Source organism: Pinus tabuliformis, chromosome Q, assembly GCF_031772625.1.
Source record: "Pinus tabuliformis cultivar Carrire ecotype Pingquan chromosome Q, CPIR1, whole genome shotgun sequence".
Classification (NCBI taxonomy): Eukaryota; Viridiplantae; Streptophyta; class Pinopsida; order Pinales; family Pinaceae; genus Pinus; species Pinus tabuliformis.
Window position 1 is genome coordinate 1094553896 of NC_142296.1, and position 27012 is coordinate 1094580907.

Consider the following 27012-nt stretch of genomic DNA (forward strand, 5'->3'; position numbering starts at 1 on the left):
CTAAAATACAATTATGCAATAAGTGGTCATGAATTACTAGGGTCACATAGAAGGGTGCAGTGGAAGGATCAAGTTCTTAAACATGAGGCCCAAAAACAACCATTTGTCTTTCTTCTTGAAGGTTTAAGTAGTCATGAGACAGTACTGAGGTGGATGGAAGTATGAACTGGGAGACTTGGGCTTTATAAGTCGGTTGTTTTAGAAGTACCAACTTTGCTGCATTACTGACCAGGCTCGCTGTGTAGCAAGGAATTTTTGTGTTCTTGTATTGACTCTGCTAAGGTATTGGTTAGGCCTATTGGTAGTGGAGCAACACCAGAAAATATTAGGCTCACGAATTCCACTACCCTTTCCAACTCGAAACATTGCAATATTGTTGAATCTTATGTTGTGCTCAACAGAGAAAGGTATAAATGGGATCATGTTTATTCACGGGGTAAGCGGGGAGACCAAAGTAATCTACATGATGAATCAATACTCCCCAAAGAGCCAAGATCCTGCATGAAAGAGTTAACCAAGGCAAAGAAGCTAGAATTCTACTAGTGTGTTTCCAAGTGTTGTCACTGCTACAACAACCTCCAACATTTTGTCTTATGCTCAGTTTTAGAGGCTTTGTCAATCTTGAATATTGTCATTGCAAACATTGAAACTCATTCCATGTGTATTCTTGAAGTATTTCTGTCCCTTTTGCAAGATAGGAAAAATGTCATATTTCCACATGTTAGTTATCGTATAATGTGTATAAGCATGTTTTGGTGGTTTCAAGGAGTCATATTTGTGTAAATGCATTTTCTTAACCTTGTAAACATATGTCCCAATAATTTATAATGTTTTAAGCATTGTCACACAAGCATCATCACGGTCGTCATAAAGTGTATATTTAGTATGGAACTTGTCATGAGTGGTCGCAAAGTCGTCACACTGAGGGAATTTTTTTTTCATGTGTCTTGGATGACCTATTTTGTCAAGTGTTCGAAGTGCGTGATCAATGTCAAGTCTTATTACTGTTCACATCAGCCTCACTCATCCCACACTTGGTAAATTTTCGAAAAACTTTCTAACGAAGCAATCCATCCTCATCCGACCTTCCTGAACTACGAATTGTGTAGTCTCAACCCTCTAGTAGTGACCTTTCCCCTTGAAGCTACGTAATCCATAGTTCCTGCCTCCCAGGACCACTGCACTATATAATTATAGTGCTCAAGCCCAAGCCTTGGCTCCCAGAATTGCACAATCCATCTTCCCATCTTGGCCTCAACTTCACATTCAACAATCCCTAGCCTCAAGCTCAATTCTTGAGCCCTTGAGCTACGCAATTTCTTAATGGATCAGTCTCCTCTATCTCCCAAAACTACGCAATGGGTTGATCCAATGCCCATCCCTTCAGCCTATCACACTGACCTTCAAAATTGTGCAGTTTTCTTCCTCATCCCAGCTTGGACTGTGCATTACATAGTCTCAAGGCTTAAGGATTGCCCCTGACTACTTAAACTATGCAATTGTGGAGTCACTGAGCCCCTCTCACAGCTTGTCACTGATTCCAACTCAATCAATGGATCAACATGTATTATCTTAGACTAGGAGCTTTTGAGGGATTGATGCCATCCAATCACGAGTGAATTGCAGATGCAAGTATCTTATCATGCCATGGAAAGATGATGAAAATGAAGATGAATAAGGGAAACATGTTGAAATACCTCTTTGTCGTTTAATATGCAAGTTGATCAACTGAGACAAAGCAAAGGGGCATCAGTTTTCTACCACAACTCAAGACATGAGATCATTGAAGACTCCTTACTATCAAGACATACAGAGGTGGATAAAAGAACACTCTCAAACAGACACATAACAAGGAGCATCTATAGTGGCTTGACATTGCCATATCATCAAGAATCCCATGTCAGTAGTGTCATGTCATGTCATGTTATGAGTTTTCACATGCCAAACCATATTGTGGATGATGTAAATTATCTATTCGAAATGTATTATAAAGTGGAAGTCCAAAGGACACATTCCGAATGTGGAGAGTCATTTAAATTCGAAAAGTCATAAGAAGTCAAAGAGTCATGAGGATAGTAAAAGAGTCACAAGGAAGGTGAAGCATCACCTCATTGGTTATATATACACCCCCATTGTATGAGTAAAGGACTTTTCACCTTGGATCCTCTCGCATAACATGAGAGAGACAAACTAGTTCTTTTGAGAAGCAAGGAGTGGTTCCAATACTCCACTATTGGAGCTAGTGGTGTTCATTGTATACATGTGTCTTAGAAATTTTACTTAATATAAGAAGCCCCATGGCTAGCACGTTCTTCATGCATGGATTATGAATATTTTTAAGACTATTCTATTGATGTTTGTAATTCATGTTTTCTTTCATCTTTGCTAGAGTAGTTGAACTATTTCAGTTATTTTAGTACTTATCATATTAAGAATGTGTTGTAATGGTTGCTATTGTTGTCACATCCTTTTGTACTATTCCACTGGATATTAGACATATCTCTTTTTTGTGTTGATTGTATTAACCATCACATATTTGTGGACTATTCAATAGATGTTAGATGGATCCTTCTTGGTTGCATGTGTCTCTACTAGGGTGGTACTATTACCTCTCTCTTAGTGGCACACTTTCTTTTCTACCTCCGCAATAGAAGAACCATGACACACTTACATATGAACATCTACTAGGCACACTCACTTTGTTCTAAAATACCATTTGCATTCCTCTCTCTTGCTGAAAATTAGAGCCAAAGAAAATATTTAAGAAACTGACAATCGGCCATATTCTGGATGGGGCTCCTATCTATAATGGTGTGATTTATAATTGGGACAACATATTAGGGAGACCCCCTTGAATGTTGGCGGGTCCAGCACCATCAACACCAAGCACGACATAACATTAGACCTAGAAAAGATCAGAGTTATCATAGAATAGGAAACTCTTAGGAATGTGGATGACGTAAAATCATTCACGGGACTAACAAGTTATTTCAGGTGATTCATTAGCAACTTCTCATAGATTGTCTATCCTATTACATATTTGTAGCAAAAAGAGAAGAAGTTTGAATGGATTGGGGAGTGTGCAACTAGTTTTGAGTAATTGAAGCATTTTATTACAAATGCTCTGGTCTTGAAGATTGCATATTTAGAAAAAGAGTTTATGGTTTGTATAGTTGCTTGCAAGAAATGAATTGGTGGATCCATGATGCATGAATGACAAGTGGTATGCTATGATTCAAGGAATTTGAATGAGCATGAGCAAAACCATGTGTAAGCTATCATTCATGCATTTAAGATGTGGATAGACTATCTTTATGGAAGGAGGTTAATATTCATGCGTGACCAAACTACGATGAGGCACTTATTTTATCAGCCTAATCTAAATGCCAAGCAAGCTAGATGCTTTGCTACTCCCTATGGGTTTTATTTTTAGATTAGGTACATTAAGGGGAAGGAGAACATGGTTGCAGATGATCTTAGTAGAAGAGTGCTAGTGAATCACAATATAATAGCTAGTTCTTATGGGACAAAGTTACAGGAATAGATCTTGCAGGTAGGACAACATGATGACATGTATCAACAGCTTAAGAATATGTTACAATAGTAGGGCATAGGTGATCAGGATGTGGATTATCATCTCACGGTATATGGCTTGGTCAAATTCAGGAACAAGATTTACGTACTAGATGACAGTGAAATCATGAAGCTTATCTTGAGAGAGTTTCATGTTAAGCTATATTCAAGTCACCCGAGATATCAAAATACACTAACAACAATTAATAAATTATTCCATTGGATGAACTTGAAGAAAGAGCTGGTTGAATTTTCTATGAGAAATGGGAGGTTATTTTCATCGAATTCAGTAGAGGATTTCCAAGGACATCGAAGCAACATGATTCTATTATGGTTATGGTTGGAAGGTTAAATAAGGTAGCACACTTGATTGCATTTAATTCTACAAATTCATCTAGTGAGGTAGCTCATAATTTCATCGGGGAGATAGTGAGATTGCATGGTGTTACTAAGAAGATTGTATCTGAGAGAGATGTCAAGTTCACTTCCAGGTTTTGGAAATACTTCCTTTCAACTTTGGGGAAAAAGTTAGTCATTAATTAATCACCTGGTTGGTATTTTCATATGTTAATATGATACATTTCCTTATTGTGATATATGAGCATTTCTAGGAATTATGTTGGCAATATTATGGTTGAGTTTCTGGTTTCTATGGTAGTTATTTTTGGGTTATATGTTGGTTTTATGATGTATACCATCTATGGCTCCTTACATGTTTTGATGATCTATTGATTATATTATGAATGTATATACTAATATTCATTGTTTTAGTTATGCGGAGAGGGCATAAAGCCTTCTTGGCAATTCTCAGATGAATCTCAGACTATTATGATTAGATAAGCATTCATGACTTGTACCTTACATGTTTTCCATGTGTTTGATGAAATGTCTAGTGTGTTCTAGGTAGCCTAGGTCAAATTATTGATTTGAGTTTGAATGTTTAGCTTTATCCTCGTGTCAATAATGATTTTGGAAAATATCAAGAAGTTATGAACAGTGGTCTGGAGGCTAACCTGGAATTGTGGCTCAGATCTTAGTACCACAACCTCTGTGTCATGCGGAAAGAGTCGATATTGTGGACAAAACCGACCTCCCTAGAAGCAAAGGCTTTCTAGTGAAAAACAAGACAAATAAACACTACCTTTCTCTAAACATGCATTTAGAATACAAGCAATCAGGTGATTGTAACATACCTTTAGTCCAACGCTTTGTAGTAGTCCAGTCTCGCCGATCCGGATGAACTCCTCCTTCTCTTCGAAACCTGCATTCACTAACAAGCCAAAAGATTAAATAGAACCTGATAAACTCATAAAATAATACATATCCATCATAAAGACCAAGGAGTATATGAAACAAATCATGAATAACAATCTGTTGAGAAAAGTGAGTTCATTTGTATTAAGTGGAAACAAAAGAAACCATTACAACCTGAGCCTTGGTGTTGTGCGGGTCCCTCCTAGCGTCCAGCAAGAGTTTTCCTTTACTTTGATCAGCTCACCCACTTCCAAATAAGGCTAGGAAAGGATGGGAATCTCTCCTCTCAAGCTTTACAAGGGAGTCCTAATTCCAGCAGCATCTACCCTTAGGAATGTTCAGCTTTCAACCTCCCCTCCCTCTGGCCCAATGCCTGTATTTATAGTGCTCTAGAGGAAGTTATTTAGGTCCACCATCAATGGGATAAGCCCCTCTTTGGATGGGATAGCTCCCCTCTTGATGGGATAAGTTCCTCTTTGATAGGGATACATGAACCATCTGGAGGCGCTCCATACACGTCAAACAAGCTTCTAGAATGCTCTAGAAATGACCACTAGTAACTTTTTTAGAGTGAAACTTGCGCCTTTTGACCTTTACAGGAGTACGCACCCTCCCCTTTATAGATAGAGCGTACAAGTACGCAGGTATTGAGAACTTGGGGTGCGTACACGTAGGTAAAGCTAAGAGAAACTGCGTACCCAGAGATATATAGATTTTTAAAGACTTTCTCTCTTTCTTGGAGTTTGACATGGAGAGCAGAGGTATGAGACTTGCCAAGGAGGATAGTATGATAGTTGATGGAGCCATACTAACTGCAAATAGTCATGGTGACAAATTTTAGTGTAACAGATTGCCCCCTAAAGTGCGAAGCCTGTAGTAGATAAGGGTTTCATATCATCTAGGAAGGGTGAAGTACTTTATCATTTCAAGGATTATCTTGTGGAGAGCCTAGTCGGAACCTGCAAGTATTCAACACAAAATACATATATAAGATCATATCATCGCTGAGGTAGGCATTCCCATACTCAAATGGAAAACTTTTAACTAACAAACTAACTACTGTTCTGATACAGGAATGATTTTGCAGTACATCATAATTATAGACTTTGTAGACACAGTATGGGCGCAGCCATCTGTTTATGATTAGTCTACTGTATAATGAATACAAAACTCCTCACAGCCTGGATGGTGGAAACTAGATCCAGGGTCTTCATTTCTACTTCCCGAACAGGTACAATTCTATCCATGCGAATAAATGAGTTGATGTCGAACATGGTAGAAACCACTTGATTACCAGTCAATGATGTAAACTATTAACAAGCGTGAGAGAGACCACCAATGATGTCAATGGTTCTCAAAGTACCCAGTACAATCCATGAGATGTGAATGAATGAGTTGATGTCGAACATTTCATAGAATCCTTCGATCGAAAGTCAATGATGTAAACCGTCGTCAAAGGCGAGAAACCTGCCATTGATGCATGCAGATTTCAAGGTACTGACGATTCCTAGGTCATCTTTCTAGATAATGTGCTGAAGTCGATAGAAAGCGACCCGTTGCAGGCAAGCCCACAACACGAAATCATAGATCAAGTTGAAGAAATGTAGCTGTAAGGACTGACTCAGGGATGGTCGAGATGGATGACGGGTATTTTGCAGATGAATGGTTTATATGTAGTGACCTCTTGAACACATAACGACACAACAGATGGCTTGGTGACATTTGACCCAAAGTTAATACCCGGCTGAAGACTTTCAATGTGGTTTGATCAACTGTGAGGCAAAGGATTTCCCAACCCAGGTGAATGCAAAGTGTCGTGTTCAAGAGTGGTGATAAGGCTTCTTCTGAGACAAAGGATAACAAATAGGCTCATTTTTCTCTCTTTTCCCCCACCATTTCTGGCAAGCACCTCTTTATTTTTTACAAGCTTGAGGAGGATAACATATGCTTGATTATAAGCTCATCCTTCAGATGAGTCCAACTTAGTTTTGATTCGAACCTTAAGAAGGAGTGGTCCGTTCCTATTTGTAATCGAACAGGTCCTTTACTGTGAAATTTTAACGAGTCTAGTATAGGAGAAACTCGGCGTTTTTCATTTTTAGAGAGTCTGAAAAACTTAATAAGACTCCAGGTTGAACTTTTTCGTAAAGTTGTGTCTCCCAGGCCCGAAAAAGTATAAAATAATACTTGAGAGAACCGCTTGATCTTACGACCAAGGAGTACTTTCATGATTAGTGTCTTTGACCTGAAAAGTAAAAAGCGATCAAGGACATGTCATTTTATTTCCAGTATCGAATTTGAAACGACAAAAATCCGGCAATCTTTTCCTGTTTTTACGGTCAGAAAAGGGCTATAAGGGGACCGTCTTTTAATTCCGTTTTAACGAGTGTAAAAGAAACGCTCGGCAATCTTTTCATGTTTTGGGAGTCAGAAAAGGGCTTAAAAGATGACTCTGATATTTTTGTTTGTGAAAAATGACATTTTCCCTGAAAATCCTTTTATCCTGCGCAAAAACCAACACATTACTCATACCTGTTTAAAGATAGATAAAAATACTTGAAAAATACCTTTTCATGGTGGAAAATAAACAAATTTGACATTTATTTACTCAAAAAACCTATAAAAAGGGCTTTTACCATTTTACTGTTGAGGAGAGAAAAAGGGCTTTTGGCAAGAAACTTCCCGTGGACATTGCGGAGAATCCGACTATCGAAACCGAACGCCGTCTCATCAGGTATTCTACAACATCCTCCCTTGCATTTCCATCCGTTTAGAATTTGTTTTTAGGCTTTAGTTTTAGTTTTTGGAGACCTTGGGGGTTTCAAGGTCCGCTTTTCGGGGTACGCAAGTGCCCCATGGGTGACCTACGTACCCCGACATTTTCTCCATTGGGAAAATGCCGGGCGTACACAACTTGGGTTAAGAGAAGGTGCGTACATACGCCTTGTCTCTAAAGGGCTGGCTGCGTACACCGCGGAGTGGATTTTTAAACTCCAATTTCTCCAAAATGAACCAAAAACTCTTAAATTTATGGACACTAACAGATGTTTTATGGTGTGTAGATTACCCACCATGCTTGATTGGCGCGAGAGAGATCACGAAGATGTTGATTTGGCTGCAATTAATCATCAACCTTCCATTGATGCTTTGAAGGCATGCGGTCTTTACAAATACTGGGCCATACCTGGCATGAGGGCCCAGGTGCGCTTTCTAGAGTGGCTGGTCGAAAGGTGGAACGTTCAGGATCAGTGCTTTTACATTGGAGGGCACCAGCTTGAGATAGAGCCCTCTGATATTTACTTCCTCACTGGTTTACCCAAGAGGGGCGAACAACTGACTCTATCCGGGACTAGGCCGGGTGGCCAGTCCATTGCTAGCCTCCGGCTAGAGTGGTGTAATAACCAAAACCAGGATAAGGGGATAGATATCAAAAAGATATCCCGACCTGAACTTATGGTAATTGCCTTTACAGTTACCAGACTTTGCGGGGCTGCCGCTTTGCACATTGCCACTGGATCCCATATGTGGATGGCGATTGATTGCTATCAGGGCACCATTTTCAACTGGTGCGATGCTGTGTTGGCCAACTTAAAGGGCCAACTGACTAGAACCAAAAACGGACAGCTGAAGACTTTTGGTTATGGGCCTTTAGTTGTGAGTTTTGCCCTAGAGAGGGTTCCGATGCTGATCCCACAGCAGCTCACTGTTGAGGTTGGGCCTCCCCAAGAGCCTAAGTTGATGCGATGGGTTGCGGTGATGGCCCGTCATCCGGACGAGGGCACGAAAGTTGTCCGATTTAGACCGGAGTATTTTCACTGGTTAGAGAACCAGGTCTTCTCGATACAGGATTTTACGTATGTCGGAGTTGATTTTCGCGGAGATCCGGACATGATTCTTCCACTGGGAGAACAGTGGGACGACACAGGTACTTCATTTCCACAAGTTTTTAAATTATTTACTTTTTTTGTTTCTATATCGTCTCAAAACTGACAGTGACAATTTTCAAAATGCAGATGTAGGTCCACAGTGTCCGGCCAATCTCTGGCCTTTCGAGAGGAGAGTACCAGTTGCACTAGCACCGGCCCCACAGGATGCGGCCGCAGAGACCTTAGCCGAGTTGGAACAGGACCTAGAGCATCTTACGACAGACATACCAGAGACAACTATAGATGATATCCCTATCAGACTTCAGCGCTATGTGGTCACAGTCCCAGGACCTTTTAGGAGGTTCTTGTGTAGGGTAGCGCGTGCAGTGGTGTCATATAGAGAGCACCACCAGTGACTGGCTGGTCACTTTTGTAGACACATGTGACATTTTGGTTTTTTGTACTTATCATTTTTGCCGATCATAAGGTGTTTTTCAACCTATGATCGAAGACGATGTATTTTTTGACACACTCCTATCTATATATATCATTATTACCGGCTTATCTTGTTAAACATGTGTGATGAAATGTTTTTAAATTTACATGTATGATTATCGCAAATGTCTGTCTAACATTCGAGAAGCAATTGCATCTGCTAATGTATTTAATGACCTTGGAATATGCTGATATTCAATGTAATCAAATTCGCGTTCCAAGAGGCGCACTCTCAAAAATAACCTTAATAACACTGGATTTCTAATGGCATAAACTCTATTAAGTTGTAATACAACGAGTTCAGAATCTAACCTCACTATCAAACTCCGAATCCCAAATGAAATAGATTCAGACAATAATTCAATCACTGCACTGTATTCTGCAATGTTGTTTGTTGTTTGACCGAGGCTCACCCCATGCATAGAAACTAACTCGTCAGAGGGCGAATAGATAACCCAAGCTGCGGAAGAGATATTCTGTGTACTACGACAAGCACCATCAGCAAATCCAACGTACGTTTGGAGAGGCGTCGACATCTGCAATATCAAGAGTAAAACCAAGATAAGTCAGAATAACGACGAAAAACACACTCTCTAAGCTAAGCACACTGTCTATACTAACAAACACACCAGCTAGAAAGAAAAATCTAACCTAACTAAATCTCCATACCCATTATTTAAGCATAATACCTCTTTAGGTAAAGTCCATTTCTGGGTTTACCCAAAGAGTCCCCATCAAAATCTACCAGCTCATAAGCCCCTTTTGCTAGCTTTCGCTTGACAATGTAGGGCCCATGCCACATAGGAACGAATTTTCCAGCACCTAATTTATCGTTAGCTTGATCATATAATAGCACTAGTTCTCCTTCCGAAAAATTTCGAGGGGTCACGTTGCGATCATACTGAGCTTTCGTCCGTTTTCCGTGAGTCTCGATTGCCAATGCAGCGTCACGTCGAGTCTCATCTAATTGAGCTAAGTATAACAGACGCTTCTCCTCTTCGGAAGTAGCTAGAAGTAATTTGATAGCCATTTGAAGTGACGGGATTTCGCATTCAATGGGCAGCACTGCTTCCAAACCATAAACTAGTTGGAAATGAGTGAACCCTGTTGATGTTTTCACTGAGGTTCGGTACGCCCAAAGTGTGGAAAATAACATGTTGTGCCAATTCGACTGATGAATACCAATGATTCGTTGGATCATGATAACTAAAACTTTGTTGATAGACTCAACCAGGCCATTGGCTTGTGGATAATAAGGAGTTGAGCTATCATGACGCAAACCAAGCTAGCCTGTAAGTTCTGTCATCATAACGTTTCGAAAACGGCGCCCATGGTCAGTGATTATCGCTTGTTGGACACCAAACCTAGCAATAATGTGATTGAATATGAAAATCGTAGCTGTCTTTCCGTCTGCCTCGAATGTAGGCATCGCCTCGGCCCACTTAGTAAAATAATCAACCGCAAGGATGATATACGCATGCCCCCTGGCCGAGTGAGGGTTACATGTAATAAAATCGATACCCCATTTAGCAAAAGGACCAACGGCAATTATAGGGTGGAGAGGAGCAAGTGGTGCGTGCATCTTGCGATCAAACACTTGACAATTGTGGCATTTCCAGACCGCAATAATACAGTCTTTAAACAAGGACGGCCAGAAGTAGCCAGCGCACAATATCTTTTGGATTGTGGCATACCCAGACATATGATCGCCACACGCTCCAGAGTGACAGTCATTCAAAACCCTTTCAGCTTCCTCATGAGTTAAGCAACGACGAAAAACCAAGTCCGCCCCATGGCGATAAAGAGTATCTCCAATAATTTTGTACTGTTGGGACTAGAATCGAATTTTCCGACGTTCCGACTTTGAAACTTCGGGCCGAAAGGATTGGGTTTGGAGATAGACAATTATATCCCCATACCACAGATCTAAAGTGCTGATGAGAAATAAAGATTCATCCGCAATGGGTTCCTCTGCCACAGTTTCCGTGTCAGCACGCGGGAAATCACACATCAACTCCACAAAAACTAAAGATTTCTTAGACTTAGACTTTTCAAATTCCAAGTCGAACTCTTGCAGGATAACGATCCATTTAGAGTACTTGACCCCTAGCAATTGTTTAGTCAAAATGTAAATTATAGGGTTGCAATCTGAAATGGCTGTAGTTTTACGGAGAAGAATGTAGTGACGAAAACGCTGGACAGCTTGAACGGCTGCCAAGGCCAATTTCTCCACATGTGAATATTTGAGCTCAGTGGGATTTAATGTCCTACTAAGATAATAGATCACATGTTCCATTCTGAATTCATCTTCCTGTACTAAGACCATTCCAATGGTGGAATGAGCGGCGGCGAGGTACAAAAAGTAATCCTGGTTGTAGTTGGGAGGATGCAGCAACAGTGCATGGGTCAACGCGTGCTTGAGCGCATCAAACGATTTCTGAGTTATCTCATCCCAAGAGAATTGAGCATTTTGTTTCAACAACCGAGTAAAACCCTTGGTAATCTCGGCGTAGTTAGGAATGAATCGGCGTAAAAAGTTTGCTTTCCCCTGCAAACTTTGGAGTTGGCGCAGACTCGAAGGAGGAGGCAATTTGATGATAGCTTCTACCTTCGAGGGATCGACGCGAATGCCGGCTTTTGAAACTACAAATCCCAGCAATCGTCCCACTTCTATGCAGAAGACACATTTGTGTGGGTTCAACCGTATACGATAATGCCCACACCTCATAAACATTTCTCGTAAATGGACAAGGTGGTCAGCTCGATGTAAGGAGTGAGCGGGCAAATCATCGAGATACGGTTGCACAATGTGCTTGATGTCATGAAATGCATAAGACATCGCCCTTTGAAAAGTGGCTCCGGCATTCTTGAGCCCAAAAGGTAATTTGCAATAAGCAAATGTCCCCCATGGACAAATGAAAGCCGTTTTTGGTTGATCGGCAGGTAGAATATTGATTTGGTTGTAACCGGAAAAACCATCCATAAAGGAAAATATTTCACTGCCGGCACAATCATCAATTATTTGATCGATATAGGGTGTTGGATAGTTGTCCTTGGGACAAGCACAATTGATATCCCTATAGTCGATACATATTCTTATTGTTCCCTGTTTTTTGTTAACTGGAACAATATTCGATACCCAATCCGTTAATGGGATCGGATAAATGAAACCTGCTTTCAACAACTTCTCAACTTCAGCTTTAATCGCAGTTGCTTTTCGTGGGTGAATCTGATGCAGATGTTACCAGACGGGTTTAGCGTCCGGGTAAGTCTTGATCTCATGGACAACAATGGAGGGATCAATTCCTGGCATTTCCTCGTAATACCAGGCAAACATGTCGCGAAATTGTTGAAATAGGGCCTTTTATGTTTGAATTTCGTCATCTGAACACGAGGCACCTATATGAATGTGCTCAACAATTTCGAGCTTGACTAAAATGTCAATGGGAATAGTACGAGAAATGTTTCCCAGATTCAGCTCTGAATCAGGATGTTTCATTGGACTCTGAGCGTCTTTGACATATTCAGCTGTAAAGATTGATGAGAAATCGTTTTCAAAACGATCATCCTTAGGTAAAAACGAAGATCTATGATGGAGATCTTCCCATGGTAAATCGTCTACGCACAGGATTTCACAAAGTTGTTCGTCAGATGACACAACTTCGGGAAACATTATTAACTCCGAGGTTGACGCGAAAAGGGATTCCTCACGGACCACATTCATTTGGTCGATTTTGGTTGAACTCGGGTCGGAAAAAGACTGCACGGCTTCATAGGCAATTTCATATGGACTCAAAGGCATTGCATCACCAAATGAGTCTATCTCAGATTCAGAAGGAACGATCCAAGGATCGTCATAAACAATGGTGTCTGAAGTAATCATATGAATGGATTCAAATGAAGACACGACGTTGATTGGAGGAAAAGGAATAGTTCCCAGTAAACCGGCATCTTTAACTAATCCTACGCCAACATCCTTGTAAGGGATAGTCGTTTTACCGACATGCTGGATACTCTCTGAAGAGGCTGGGTCGGATGAAAAGTAAGCCAGCTGGCCTATGGTTACGATCTTGCCATTATGTGGAAAATTTATTACTCTGAAGACCGATGAAACGACCGCTGTCATAGCGTAAGACCAACTTCGACCCAAAAGAAGGTTGTAGTCTAGAGGGGCATCAACCACCTCCACATATAGACTAACGGTTTTTCCTTCAACCCCTATAGGAAAATCTTGTAGAATGCCAAACGGATGGAACCCACGGCCATCAAATGCCTTAAGAATTGTCGTGGATTGATTTAGTGAAGGAGAACCAAGCGATCTCCAACACTGTTTCGACATAATACACGTGGAAGCTCCCTCATCAATTACAGTCCGATGAATAGGCCTGTTTTTACTATCACTGGAATCTGGAAAGCCATCTGATGAGGCAAACGTGGTGTATTATTTTCTAGATCAAAGATTATTAGGTTCGGGTCCTGAACATCAACAACTCCTATAACCGACAAAAGTAATTTTCGCTGTGCTGGGCATGATTACAGCACTTCTAAAGCCGACATTGCTGAGGGTGAAACAACTAAATCCTCAACAATGTTGTAATTCTGGGCCGCTCTCGCATGTGGATTGAAAGCAGACCTTCGAAGTACACCCTTGGCGGGTGGTTTGATTACTAATTCAGGGTTAGGTTTCTCGATCTGTAGTGGATCGGAACCGGGAGCTAAGGTTGATGGATTTGAATGAAAAGATTTTGCTTCTTTCGATCCATCAACAGGACTTTTACTACCATAATCTTGCGATCGAGTCGCAATCCTTACATGAGACATCATCAATATGGGTTCTTCAGTGGCACCCGAGGAAGAACCTATCATCTTACTCTCCTGCTTTGGAAATGGATCTTTCAAAACAGCAGGAGTTGGGGAACCTTTGACGATTTTCACAACCTCGGCCCGATGAGGGAAATCTCTTGTAAAATGATCCTCTTCACAAATAAGACAAGGATATCGAGGTTTGCGCTTTTCGTCATTAGTTTCCGACTTTTTTGTTTTCTCCTTTGGAGTCTTTTCTGCTTTACTCTTCTTCTTACCTTTCTTCTTCCCACCCTTTTTTGATTTAGCCGTAGATGACTCTACAGCGTGAATATCAGCGGAAATTTCAAGAGAAGATTCTCCTGTCGGGGAATCTGGTAAGGTTATAATAGGCGAAGAATTCTTTGAAGACTTCTTCTTGATTTTAGTATTTACCGTACCAATCATGCCATCAGCAGCATGAGATCCCGAAGGAGCAACAGTGATTTGATTTGACTTTGGAAGATTTGGGATCTTTTCGTGTAACGTACCTGACTGAGTGTAAACTAAGTCAAGGTACTGCGCTTGAGCAATCACTTGCTCCTCAGTAACTACTCCGGCCTTAGCTACGTCTTCAGTAATCTTCGGTAATAATGATTTAACAAACCATTCAGCTAAGATTTGGTCCGGGATAAAAACTTTCATTAATCGCCTTCGACGTCTCCATTCATGTATATGATCGGAAATATAAGTGGATGTCGACTGTTTTAGTGAAGTTAGTAGCTCCGTGCCATTATCATATCTGATCGGCAACTGAAAATGAGTAAGGAATGAGGTAGCTAACTAACTAAAATTGTAAAAAGAGGCCCGTGGTAACTCAATGTACCACTTGGCCGCGAGACCAATGAGCGTACGCTGCAAAAGACGTAAGCGGATCGAATCATCCGAGATGGAATTTGAAGCACACCAGAGGTGGTAAGTCATCACATGATTTGACAGATCCTCTCCAGACTTACCTTCGAACTTGGGTATATCACTGGGCAACTTATTTGGCATTGGCGGCCAGAACAGAAGATAATTTATTGGATCATTCGTTAGGCGCGACAAGTCTGGTAAATCCAAAGTTGCGATAAACGGTAATTGCTGATTAGGATCCCTAAAACTCTGGGTCACAAGACCAGTCCCAGGAGGAGGATATCCAGGATAACTTGGAATAGGAATCGCATTCGGGATATTATATCCTCCTGGAAAACCAGGATTAACCGGACCGTACTGGGGTTGCTGAGGTTGTTGATAAGTGTACCTAGGATACGGTTGATACTGGTAAACTGGCTGTTAGACAGCAGGCCCGTATTGGTACTGTCCCTGGTACGGTTGATAAGCGAATTGTGGTTGACTAGTGACAACCGTACTTAAACTAGGTTGTCCTACAGGCATCTGAACCGTAGTTTGAATTGTAGATCCAGACAATGGTAAAGATGTCTGAGGAGTAGTTGCAGGGACAGTAGAAACCGGAGCTGTCGATACTCCAGAAGCAAGTGTGGTGGAAAGAACAGATGTTGCGGTAGTTGCAGCAGTCGTTTGAGATGGAGTACTAGGTGCAATGGGCGACTGAGTAACTACCGAAGGTATAGAAGTTGAAACATTAGACTGGACTGGTTGCTGGGGTGAACTAGCAACTAAGGGTTGTCCAGCTTGAGATGACAAATGTATGATTGGCTGCAATACCTGTTGAACTTGCGATGGATCCCGCACTATGTTCATTCTGGGGTATTGATCCATGACAGGTTGAGGATATTGAGATCCATAACTGGATTGAGGGTAGGATTAATAATTGAAAGGTACATTTCCCGTACTTTGAACATAAGATTGACCTTGAGGTGGTTGATAACCTTGACTCAAGTACTGACCTTGAGGTAGATACCCTTGAGGTAAGTATTGATACTGGGGTTGACCTTGAGCTATGAATTGATACTGAGGTTGACCTTGGGGTACATATTAAGGCTGGGGTTGACCTTGAGGAATGTATTGTACTATGGGTACATACTGTCCTTGAGGTTGTCCCCCAGACGCAATTTGTGTACCTTGAGGTTGCCCCCCAGGCGTTAATTGAGGCTGCCCCCCAGGCGGTAATTGGCCACCTTGAGGTTGAGAACTGGGAACTGAACCTGGCATCATGTAAATGTCTCCTACACCCAACGGTTTATTACCATTGTTTCCAGCTAATAACCCATGTTCAATGGGTTGAGGAGATGCTCCCGAAAAAGTACCAGAAAGTGACTGATACCCGGAGGGAACAAAAGGACCGCTGTACAAGAAAGATTCAGGAGATTGAGTGAACACGGAAGATGGACCAGACATATTTACAGGAGTATAAATACCTCCAGGTGGATAAGGAGTACGAGGTGGAGAAAAACTTAACCCTGAGTTGTCTAAATAATTAGTTAACGAAAGGTACCAAGTAGTACTTCTAGGAGGACTGTAAAAGATGGATTCACGCTCCCTTAGATCAATAGTAGGTTGATCTTCAAGGATAGAGACGCCAAATTCTTCCTCTGGAGCAAGTTCTTCAATAACTATCAAACCAGCAGGAAGATTTTTGGTGATGACTCTTTCTACCCTAGGTGAATCAGGAGCACTAGAAGTTGGAGTAACAGGTTCATATATTTGAATTTCTTCACCTATATCACTAGTAAATTAAAAACTACCAGCCAGCTCAGAAACTACAATAGCTTCGGGATTATAACCTGTTTCTAGAGCTTGGTAATCTGGATGGACTACCAACGACGACTCTCCTTCTTCAGGTGAACCTACTTTACTGCCACTAGGAGTTACAAGGACTTTCAAGCCTTCGTAATGACCCGAGACCTCTTCAGGAGGTTCGCCCCAAAGTCTACGGGATTTCCTCAACAAATCGGCCACGGTAACAATCTCAGGAGACTTGCCCCGAAGTCTACAGGACTGTCTCGGTAATTCAGCCACAGTTAAAAACTTTTAACTACTGCACACGCAAACAAAGTAAAATCTTAAAGCAAACCACCTAAAGTCTCTAAAGAACCAATTAAATTCGAATCACACACCTAAAGAATCTAGGGCATCAAACCATACACAAACAGTAGCCTTCCGGACCAAAAACACTAGTTGGAGATGAAACCCAACATCGCCGAATTCAGTACAGAAGTGGTGGGCGGAACAGTTACCCCGGAAACCTGCTTAATGAATAGACCGGCACAAGTTCCTCCACTTTAACCGTCTCGAGTGAAGTGAACCCCCTGGAAAATCCAAGTGAGTCTAGCTGACGTCTGCTCCAGGTACAGTGGAATCTTCCCTCCACCGTCACCTCGGTAGAATCCTAAAGATAATGGTCACTAAGGTTACCAACAGCAACAAATATACCTGGGGGAACAGTCTACGACCCGATAGCACGCAAGGGCAGAGTAACAAGCTCAATCCCCTTGCCGGCTCCTTGACAATAATCCAAGTTTTACCGACAAGTGACCCCAGGCTCCTCGACAATAATCCGAGGTTTACTGTTTGTAATACGTGCGTATCTGGCGTCTTTCCCAATGAAGGAGGATTGATCCCTTCACTGGTTCGGACACGGTCTCGTGCTTATCCTTTAAGAGGAGCTTTCCCAGAGTACAAATGAAACAGTTGGATTTATCCTACCACAAGATGAGCTACTTGTTTGGTTTTACTATCTTGGAGAGTTAATTACTCTCCTACTCCAAGACACTAGCTTGATCTATATTGGTGTTTCAGAGCCCTAGTAAATAAAAAGTTACTAAGTTGATTTTACTTTAAGCGTTAACTTTATGGCTTTTCTTTAAGACAAAAGGTAGTGGAGAAGAAACTGATGGTGTCTAGACTCGACTCAAATCCACTAAAAAGATGCACTTAGGATGATTTATACTAATTTTCTTTTTCAATGAATTCCCTAGCTAAGAGAGTTGGAAAATGCAAAATTAATATAAAGACAACTTTCTTGGCAATGAAAATCAAAGAAACAAGCTCTTTATCTTTTCCAAAACATACAACACATGACCACTAATTACTTCATGAAAATTCCTTTTCCTTTCAAAGACTCAAATGCTACCAAAGCAAACTTTCCTTCAAAAGATATTTTTTGTATTTTTTCCTAATTAACAAAGCATGTAAAACTTACTTTAACAGAAATCAAAGTTAAAAAATCTATGGCAATCAAATCAACTCAATTTCACTCAAAAGCAAATCTAAGAGAAACGCACCTAAAAGTAAATATAATGAGGCAAAAGCCTACTAAAGATGATTCCAGGATGTTTTACTCAGTCAAAATGTAACTAAGGACTAGTTAATGCAGAACCAAAAACCAGTCAAAAACAAAAATCAAAATCTTTTGTTCTTTTTCCCAAGAATAAAATTCAAAGTTCAATAAACAAACTTTTTCGAGATTCGGCAAAGAGAAGACACCAAAGTAGGTTTCTCACAAGGGTGGATTCTATGAAAGGCCCGACTCCTAAGAAGACTGAACAAAACCAGGGAGATCCAAGGTTTTACGACTTCTAAAGCCAAAGTCACTACAGGACCAGTGCAAAAATCAAACCCTAGGGAAAAATCTCTATGAATTTCACTAAAACTCTCGACACTGGTGAAACAAGCTTAGGTGAAGATTTATGGCAGAAAACCAGTGGATCTGGGCAGAAAAAACAAATTAAAAACAAAATTTAAAAGGCAAAAAAGGATAAAATTGGAATTTTCTCAATTTTGACAGGGTACGCAGGCAACCTGTTTGCACAGGTGTGTGTACGCTCTGTGCACAAAGCTGCAGTGCATACAGGTACGCACTGTGCTCAACGTAGAGGCTGCGTACTTCTAGCAAAACTAAGAAAAACTAAAATCTAATTTAACCCTAAGCTAGCCCACCCAAAAACACAATCAGACAGCCAAAAACCAGAAAACAAATGACTTTTCTCAGACCAAAGTTTCACACAAAGGAAAAAACATTCACATCAATGGATTCCCCAGTATGGTCGCCATTTTGTCATGCGGAAAGAGGCGATATTGCGGAAAAAACCAACCTCCCTAGAAGCAAAGGCTTTCTAGTGACAAACAAGACAAATAAACACTACCTTTCTCTATACATGCATTTAGAATACAAGTAATCAGGTGATTGTAACATACCTTTAGTCCAACGCTTTGTAGTAGTCCAGTCTCGCCGATCCGGATGAGCTCCTCCTTCTCTTTGAAACCTGCATTCACTAACAAGCCAAAAGATTAAATAGCACCTGATAAACTCATAAAATAATACATATCCATCATACAGACCAAGGAGTATATGAAACAAATCATGAATAACAATCTGTTGAGAAAAGTGAGTTCATTTGTATTAAGTGGAAACAAAAGAAACCATTACAACCTGAGCCTTGGTGTTGTGCAGGTCCCTCCTAGGGTCCAGCAAGAGTTTTCCTTTACTTTGATCAGCTCACCCACTTCCAAATAAGGCTAGGAAAGGATGGGAATCTCTCCTCTCAAGCTTTACAAGGGAGTCCTAATTCCAGCAGCATCTACCCTTAGGAATGTTCAGCTTTCAACCTCCCCTCCCTCTGGCCCAATGCCCGTATTTATAGTGCTCTAGAGGAAGTTATTCAGGTCCACCATCAATGGGATAAGCCCCTCTTTGGATGGGATAGCTCCCCTCTTGATGGTATAAGTTCCTCTTTGATAGGGATACATGAACCATCTGGAGGCGCTCCATACACGTCAAACAAGCTTCTAGAATGCTCTATAAATGACCACAAGTAACTTTTTTAGAGTGAAACTTGTGCCTTTTGACCTTTACAGGAGTACGCACCCTCCCCTTTACAGACAGAGCGTACAAGTACGCAGGTATTGTGAACTTGGGGTGCATACACGTAGGTAAAGATAAGAGAAACTGCGTACCCAGAGATATATAGATTTTTAAAGACTTTCTCTCTTTCTTGGAGTTTGACATGGAGAGCAGAGGTATGAGACTTGCCAAGGAGGATAGTATGACAGTTGATGGAGCCATACTAACTGCAAATAGTCATGGCCGACCCCCCTAGAAGCAAAGGCTTTCTAGTGACAAACAAGAAAAATAAACACTACCTTTCTCTAAACATGCATTTAGAATACAAGTAATCAGGTGATTGTAACATACCTTTAGTCCAACGCTTTGTAGTAGTCCAGTCTCGCCGATCCGGATGAGCTCCTCCTTCTCTTCGAAACATGCATTCACTAACAAGAAAAAAGATTAAATAGCACCTGATAAACTCATAAAATAATACATATCCATCATACAGACCAAGGAGTATATGAAACAAATCATGAATAACAATCTGTTGAGAAAAGTGAGTTCATTTGTATTAAGTGGAAACAAAAGAAACCATTACAACCTGAGCCTTGGTGTTGTGCAGGTCCCTCCTAGGGTCCAGCAAGAGTTTTCCTTTACTTTGATCAGCTCACCCACTTCCAAATAAGGCTAGGAAAGGATGGGAATCTCTTCTCTCAAGCTTTACAAGGGAGTCCTAATTCCCTTAGGAATGTTCATCTTTCAACCTCCCCTCCCTCTGGCCAAATGCCTGTATGTATAGTGCTCTAGAGGAAGTTATTTAGGTCCACCATCAATGGGATAAGCCCCTATTTGGATGGGATAACTCCCCTCTTGATGGGATAAGTTCCTCTTTGATAGGGATACATGAACCATCTGGAGGCGCTCCATACATGTCAAACAAGCTTCTAGAATGCTCTAGAAATGACCACAAGTAACTTTTTTAGAGTGAAACTTGCGCCTTTTGACCTTTACAGGAGTACGCACCCTCCACTTTACAGACAGAGCGTACAAGTACGTAGGTATTGTGAACTTGGGGTGCGTACACGCAGGTAAAGCTAAGAGAAACTGCGTACCCAGAGATATATAGATTTTTAAAGACTTTCTCTCTTTCTTGGAGTTTGACATGGAGAGCAGAGGTATGATACTTGCCAAGGAGGATAGTATGACAGTTGATGGAGCCATACTAACTGAAAATAGTCATGGTGACAAATTTTAGTGTAACACTCTGGAATGGGAAAATTGGGTCACAATCGCATGGAAGTAGTGTTGTTCATGTAGTTGGAGGCCTATAACTGCACTCAAGCCTTGTCATGCATGTGGTTAGGATTCTAGGTCAGTGAAAAGAGCCTAGTTTAGGGCTTAGTCACCTGGGCTAGTCCCTTGGCCTTTGGATGTCCTATAATGCTAAGGGATGTTGTAAGTTGTCCATTTATGGTCAATTTGTAGGCCCTACTTCCTTAATTGGAGCTTGGAGGTCGAGTCATGTCATAGTAAATCTTTGTCTCATGTTTACCTTGGTATGCTAGTGAAATTGGGTAAATTTGAGAGGTGTGGTTATAATTTTTTAACATGCGGTGATTGGTTTACATAATGTATGACTCAAACCACAGAAAGTTTTATCTGAATGCAATATAATAGTATTTTTTTCTTTGCTAAATAACCAAGTGATCACATAAAACATAGTCTTTGTATCCTTGAGGATTTAAGCTTGAATATTTCATTTTGTACACTTCAATTTTGGTTATGGAGTGCTTAATAAAACCTAGACTTTTTCTTTTCCAATTGTTCTCTTAGAAACCATAGTGAGATCTAAAGTCCCTTTGTCCACTAGAAAATTGTGTGAGACATTAGGTCAACCAACCTAGGAGGATACAACACTAAGAAATCAAAGGAGAAACCGTAGTGATATCTTAAGTCCATTTGTCAACTAGAGAACTAAATGAGACATTAGATCAACCAGCCCAAGAGGAGCTAACATTAAGAACTGAATGTCCATTTTAGCTAGGAATCTTTCATGCTTTGATTAAGATATTTCTTGTGGAGGTATTCTAGTTATTTGAAGCCCGAGAGACTGCGCTCTAATAAACACCAAGGTGATTTTAGTTTTGATGTTGTTGGTGTGAAATATCTTTCATAAATATAGATCTATCTTAGTTAGTAGGTCTCTATGGGTTATGTCGTAGCATAAATTGAGTAGTGCCTCTAACTCCACAACACCCAAGTTGAAAAATAAGTGTTGAGGAATTATTTTGTTAATTATTACACCCAACAAGTAAGTTATATTATATGTGAATAGCCTTAAAGGGTGAACAAATTTTGGATAATCTCATCGATGACTTCTATATTCATTGTTAGGTCAAGTCACCTTTTCCTATGCAACCAACTTATCCAAAATTTATTGATTTGCACATAGATTATAGGAAAATGATGTCATATAGTTAACCAACTGAGCCTAATTGAGAGTGAATAGCTAATCTACTTCCATGAATTATTTATTTTCTATAAATGAATCCAAAAAAGGGGACAACTACAAGTTCAAGATTGGACCATGGATAATTTTCTATTTTTATCTTTGAGATCCTATTTTTTTGGTTTTCTGACAAAACATTGTTTCTAATTTTTGTCTAAAGACTATAAAACCATTCAAATAAAGGGTTGGATTTTGTGAATAAAAACACTTTTAATATATATTTAAGCACTTCTCTTTGAGGCAATATAATCAAAGGATTATTGTTTCATCATACGGATGTTTTTTTACTGTGTGATTGAATTTCCTATTATTTTTCACAATCTATTCTTCTAGGCTTATTAAAATTGTATGGAACATAAGAGAGGCTAAGTTGAGGACTATATTCCCTTATTTCCATTGTAATGTTATGTTTAACATTGAGACTATAATATATATTTTTTGTATTATTCCTCTACACCTTTAAATTGTTGCCCTAATTCCATATAATTGAGATATGTTATATTGTTGATTTATTGACTACTTCTATATATTTTTATTTCTTTATCAGATATTGTATGTCTTCAAGTTGAGTATGATCATTGTCTTGTATTTTTCTATAGTCTTATTTCATCATTTTCAACTATTTGTAGTTTTCATAGTTGAAGGTTAACAATTTTGGTTGAACTTATCGAGGGATAGTTATTTTCATGATAAATAAACAACTTTAACCCTTATCAACCATTCTTTTATAAAAACCCCCTCATCCTAATTCTTTAACATAGTTTCCTAGCCATGAACTATCTATAAAGGATAACAGAGCTAAAGACAATTTTCGGAAAAGGGTGCCAAATTTATGCAACCCACATGGAAGAGATGGCTAAGGTTCAAGCACCATGTTTGGAGGACCAACTAGTACTTAAGGAATTTGTATATGTGTTTGTAAAAATTCTAGGGATACCACCAAAAATAGACATTGACTTCGCTATATATTTGGTACCTAGAGTTGCACTAGTGTCCAAAATACTATACAAGATGAGCAAGCCATAACTAAAAGAATTACAAATTCAGATATAAGAGCTCTGAAGGAAAGGGTACATACACCCGTGTATCATCATGGGTTTCCTTGGTCCTATTTGTTAAAAATAAGTATGGTACACTAATACTATGCATTGAATTTTGTCAATTGAACGAGCTCACAATGAAGAATAAGTACACATTTCCCATAATAGAAATTTGTTTGAACATCTCAGGGGAGTTAAGATATTTTGTCAATTTTATCTAAGGTCAGGATATCATTAGGTAATGATTAATGAAGAGTACATCAGTAAGATAAGATTTCAAACTCAATATGAGCATTATGAGTTCATGGTGGTGCCATTCAAGCTATCTAATGAACCGGGTGATTTCATGTGCCTCATGAATGGTGTCTTCCAGAATTATTTAGATTTTGTTATTATTTTTTTGGATGATATCCTCATATATTCCAATTTTGAGGAAGAGCATGAATAAATTTTAAGGATGGTGTCATAGGTACTTAGAAAGCATCAGTTATATGCCAAGTTCAATAAGTACTCATTTTATCAAAGAAAAAATCATTGTTTGGGTCATCTTATTTCAAAAGAAGGGATAGTATTAGACCCAAAAAATATTAAAGCAATTAAAGAGTGGAGGACACCATAAAATGTGACATAGGTATGGTATTTCACAGGTTTGTTGGGCTATTACAAAATTTTTATTGAAGGGTTCTCTAGGATATCCCATCCCATTACTTCCTTCCAAAGGAAAGGTGCAAAATTTTACTAGTTTCATAAATGTGAAGAGGCATTTCAACATTTAAAGAGGTTGTTAACAAGTGCACCTATATTGAATATAGTTAACCTAGATAACTAATTTTGTTTGTGCACAAATGCATGTAAAGGAGAACTTGAAGGAATTCTCATGCAGAATGGGCATGTGATATGTTATGAATCCAAAAAACTCAAGGATAATGAAAATCATTATGCCACTCATTATTTGGAGGTGGAAGCCATTATACATTCCTTGAATATGTGGAGGTATTACCTTATGGGAAATATGTTTGAGGTAAAAACTAACCATAGTGGATTAAAGCATTTGTTTGGACAACCACATTTAAATTTGAGACAAATAAAATGTCTATAATTTTTGGTTGATTATGATTTTTAAATTTATCACATAAAGGGTAAAGAGAATAAAGTGGTAGTTTCACTTAGTAGAAGGGTGCATGAAATGCATGCTACAACCATAAGCACATGTATATTTGATTTAAAAATCAAAATTTTAGAGGTTGAAAATTTAGATCAACAATAAATGGAGATAAAAGGAAACCTACATCTAAGTAAAGTGTTTCCCAATTACCTTGATTACGAAATAGGAGACGATGGATTTCTTTTGTATAAAGGCAAGATTTATGTGAAATATTCTCAAGGGATGAAAAATTTAATGTTGAGTGAGATGCATTGGGTACCTTATGTTGGGCATCGAGGGTACAAAACAACAAACTCAATGGTCAATAAGAAGTCCTTTTGGGAAGGTATGGAGAAATACGTGTTTTATTACATATTTAGGTGCTTAGAATGCCAAAATTGTAAACATGAGCATAATCACCCAACGATATTTCTATAGCCAATTCCCATTCCTGAATGGAAATGGGAAATTTTTTCCATTGATTTCATTATAAATTTTCCCAAAATAGTGAAGCAACATGATTCCATCATGGTGACGGTGGAAAAACTCACCAAGGCTTCCCACTTCATTCCAATGATGTCAACACACAAAGTATCCAATGTTGTTGAGATTTGCACGAAGGAAGTTGCTAGTTTTCCCAAAGGAATTATTTCAAATAGAGATCACAAGTTTACATCCAATTTTTGGAAAAACTTATTTAATAGATTTGGGGTTGATCTAAGTTTTAGTAAAACTTATAATCCATAATGTATGTGATAGAAAAACCATCGAAATGTGAAGAATATTTGCACATAGTGGAGTTTTCTTATAATAATGGGTACCAAGTATCTTTGAATATGACCCCATTTGAAGCCTTGTATGGTAGGAAATGCAACACACCAACGAGTTGGGACAATCCAATGGATATGGCCATTGTTAGTCTATACTTTCTTCAAGAAATAGAAGAGAAAGTAATAAAAATTAAATGCAATTTGAAGGTTTCCTTGGATAGACTGAAAAGTTATGCAAATTAGAATGAGTCAAACAGGGAATTTAAAATTGGTGACTGTGTCTTCTTGAGAGTGGAGGAAAGGAAAAATTCCTTGAGGTTCAGAATTTGTGTGAAGTTACAAGCTAGATATTGTTGAGTATTTAAAACCCTATAGAGGATTCGCCTGACAACATATAGGCTTGCATTGCCAGAATTCATGCACATTCATAATGTTTTTCATGTTCCATTGCTTAAAAAGCATGTTCCTGATGTTAACCATGTGATTTATTAGAACATGATTCAAGTATAGCATAAGGGATACTTTTAGGTCCAACCAATGTAGATTTTGGATGAGAAGCTCAAGGTGCTCCAAAGTCAATTTGACACCTTCCTAAAGGTGCAATGGACCCATCCCAGTCCTAAAGATGCGACATGGGAGAATGAGGATATAATGAAGTAAGAATACCCTCATATTTTTGGATAAGCTTGTTGAATATATGTGTAATTGTTATGTGTGTGTATATATAAAGCACTGGCGACAATTCCTAAATAAGAATCAAGGGAATGTAAATATCATGTATATGTGGAACTAGGCTAGTGATCTAAAACATACGAAATAGGATGGTGATATGAGGTCATTTTTTAAGGGCTATTATGTCGATGTGCATGTGTGTTTCTATGATTTAAAGGGTTTTTGTGCCTATATACATTTTTTTTCATGTTTTGCGGCTAGTATCCCTGGGTGCACATACTACTAATTGTATATGTGCTTTGAGGAAAGAAGGCTAGAAAATGTAGTTATGATAACAAATGCATGTTAATAAAAATACAAAGGTTGCCGATTGAAAAGATGTAAGGAGTATGGGGAGACAAGACTCCATGGATGAGTAAAAAGAGGCACATATGATTTAATAATCATAAAAAGTTCACATGCATATAACCCAGGGTTCATTAGGTGGCTTGGGGAAGTTCCAAGTTGCATAAATAATAAATACATATAAAGATGAATATTTGCACTCTGAAGGGGGGTTATTCAAGTTCACTGGTTCTAGGATATCACCAGAGAAGCATGGAGATAGTATGGAATGAAAGCCTATAAATGTACCTGGAAAAACCATGAGGGAAGTGGAACTCATTGAAGCCACATAACTTGGGAACATTCATGTTTGGTTGAGTAATACGTCTTGGAAGGTGGTGGCACAACTTGAGGAACTACAATTGTACAGAATGATGTGCATGGCTGGGGTGCAGGCCCATAGGGAATGTGAGTTTGTTGGTTGGATATTGTCAAGTTTGGTACCTTGGTTGTATGAAGGCCTAGAAGGGTACCTAGAAGAACCATGAGAGAATTGGAACTCTTGGAACCCACAAAATCCTAGCACATCCATAATTGAATAAGATAGGGGTTGATGGAGGATGTGAGCCTGCTATTTGGAGGTTGTTGGGCTTGGTATCTTATCCAGATGATAGTACTAAGCATGTACCATGATTTGGATGAGATAATTCTCATAGATTCAAATCCCCAACTCATGGGTGACCCATTGTTGAGAGGAAATGAATAGTGTGGTCTATGGTTGGGTAGAAGGTC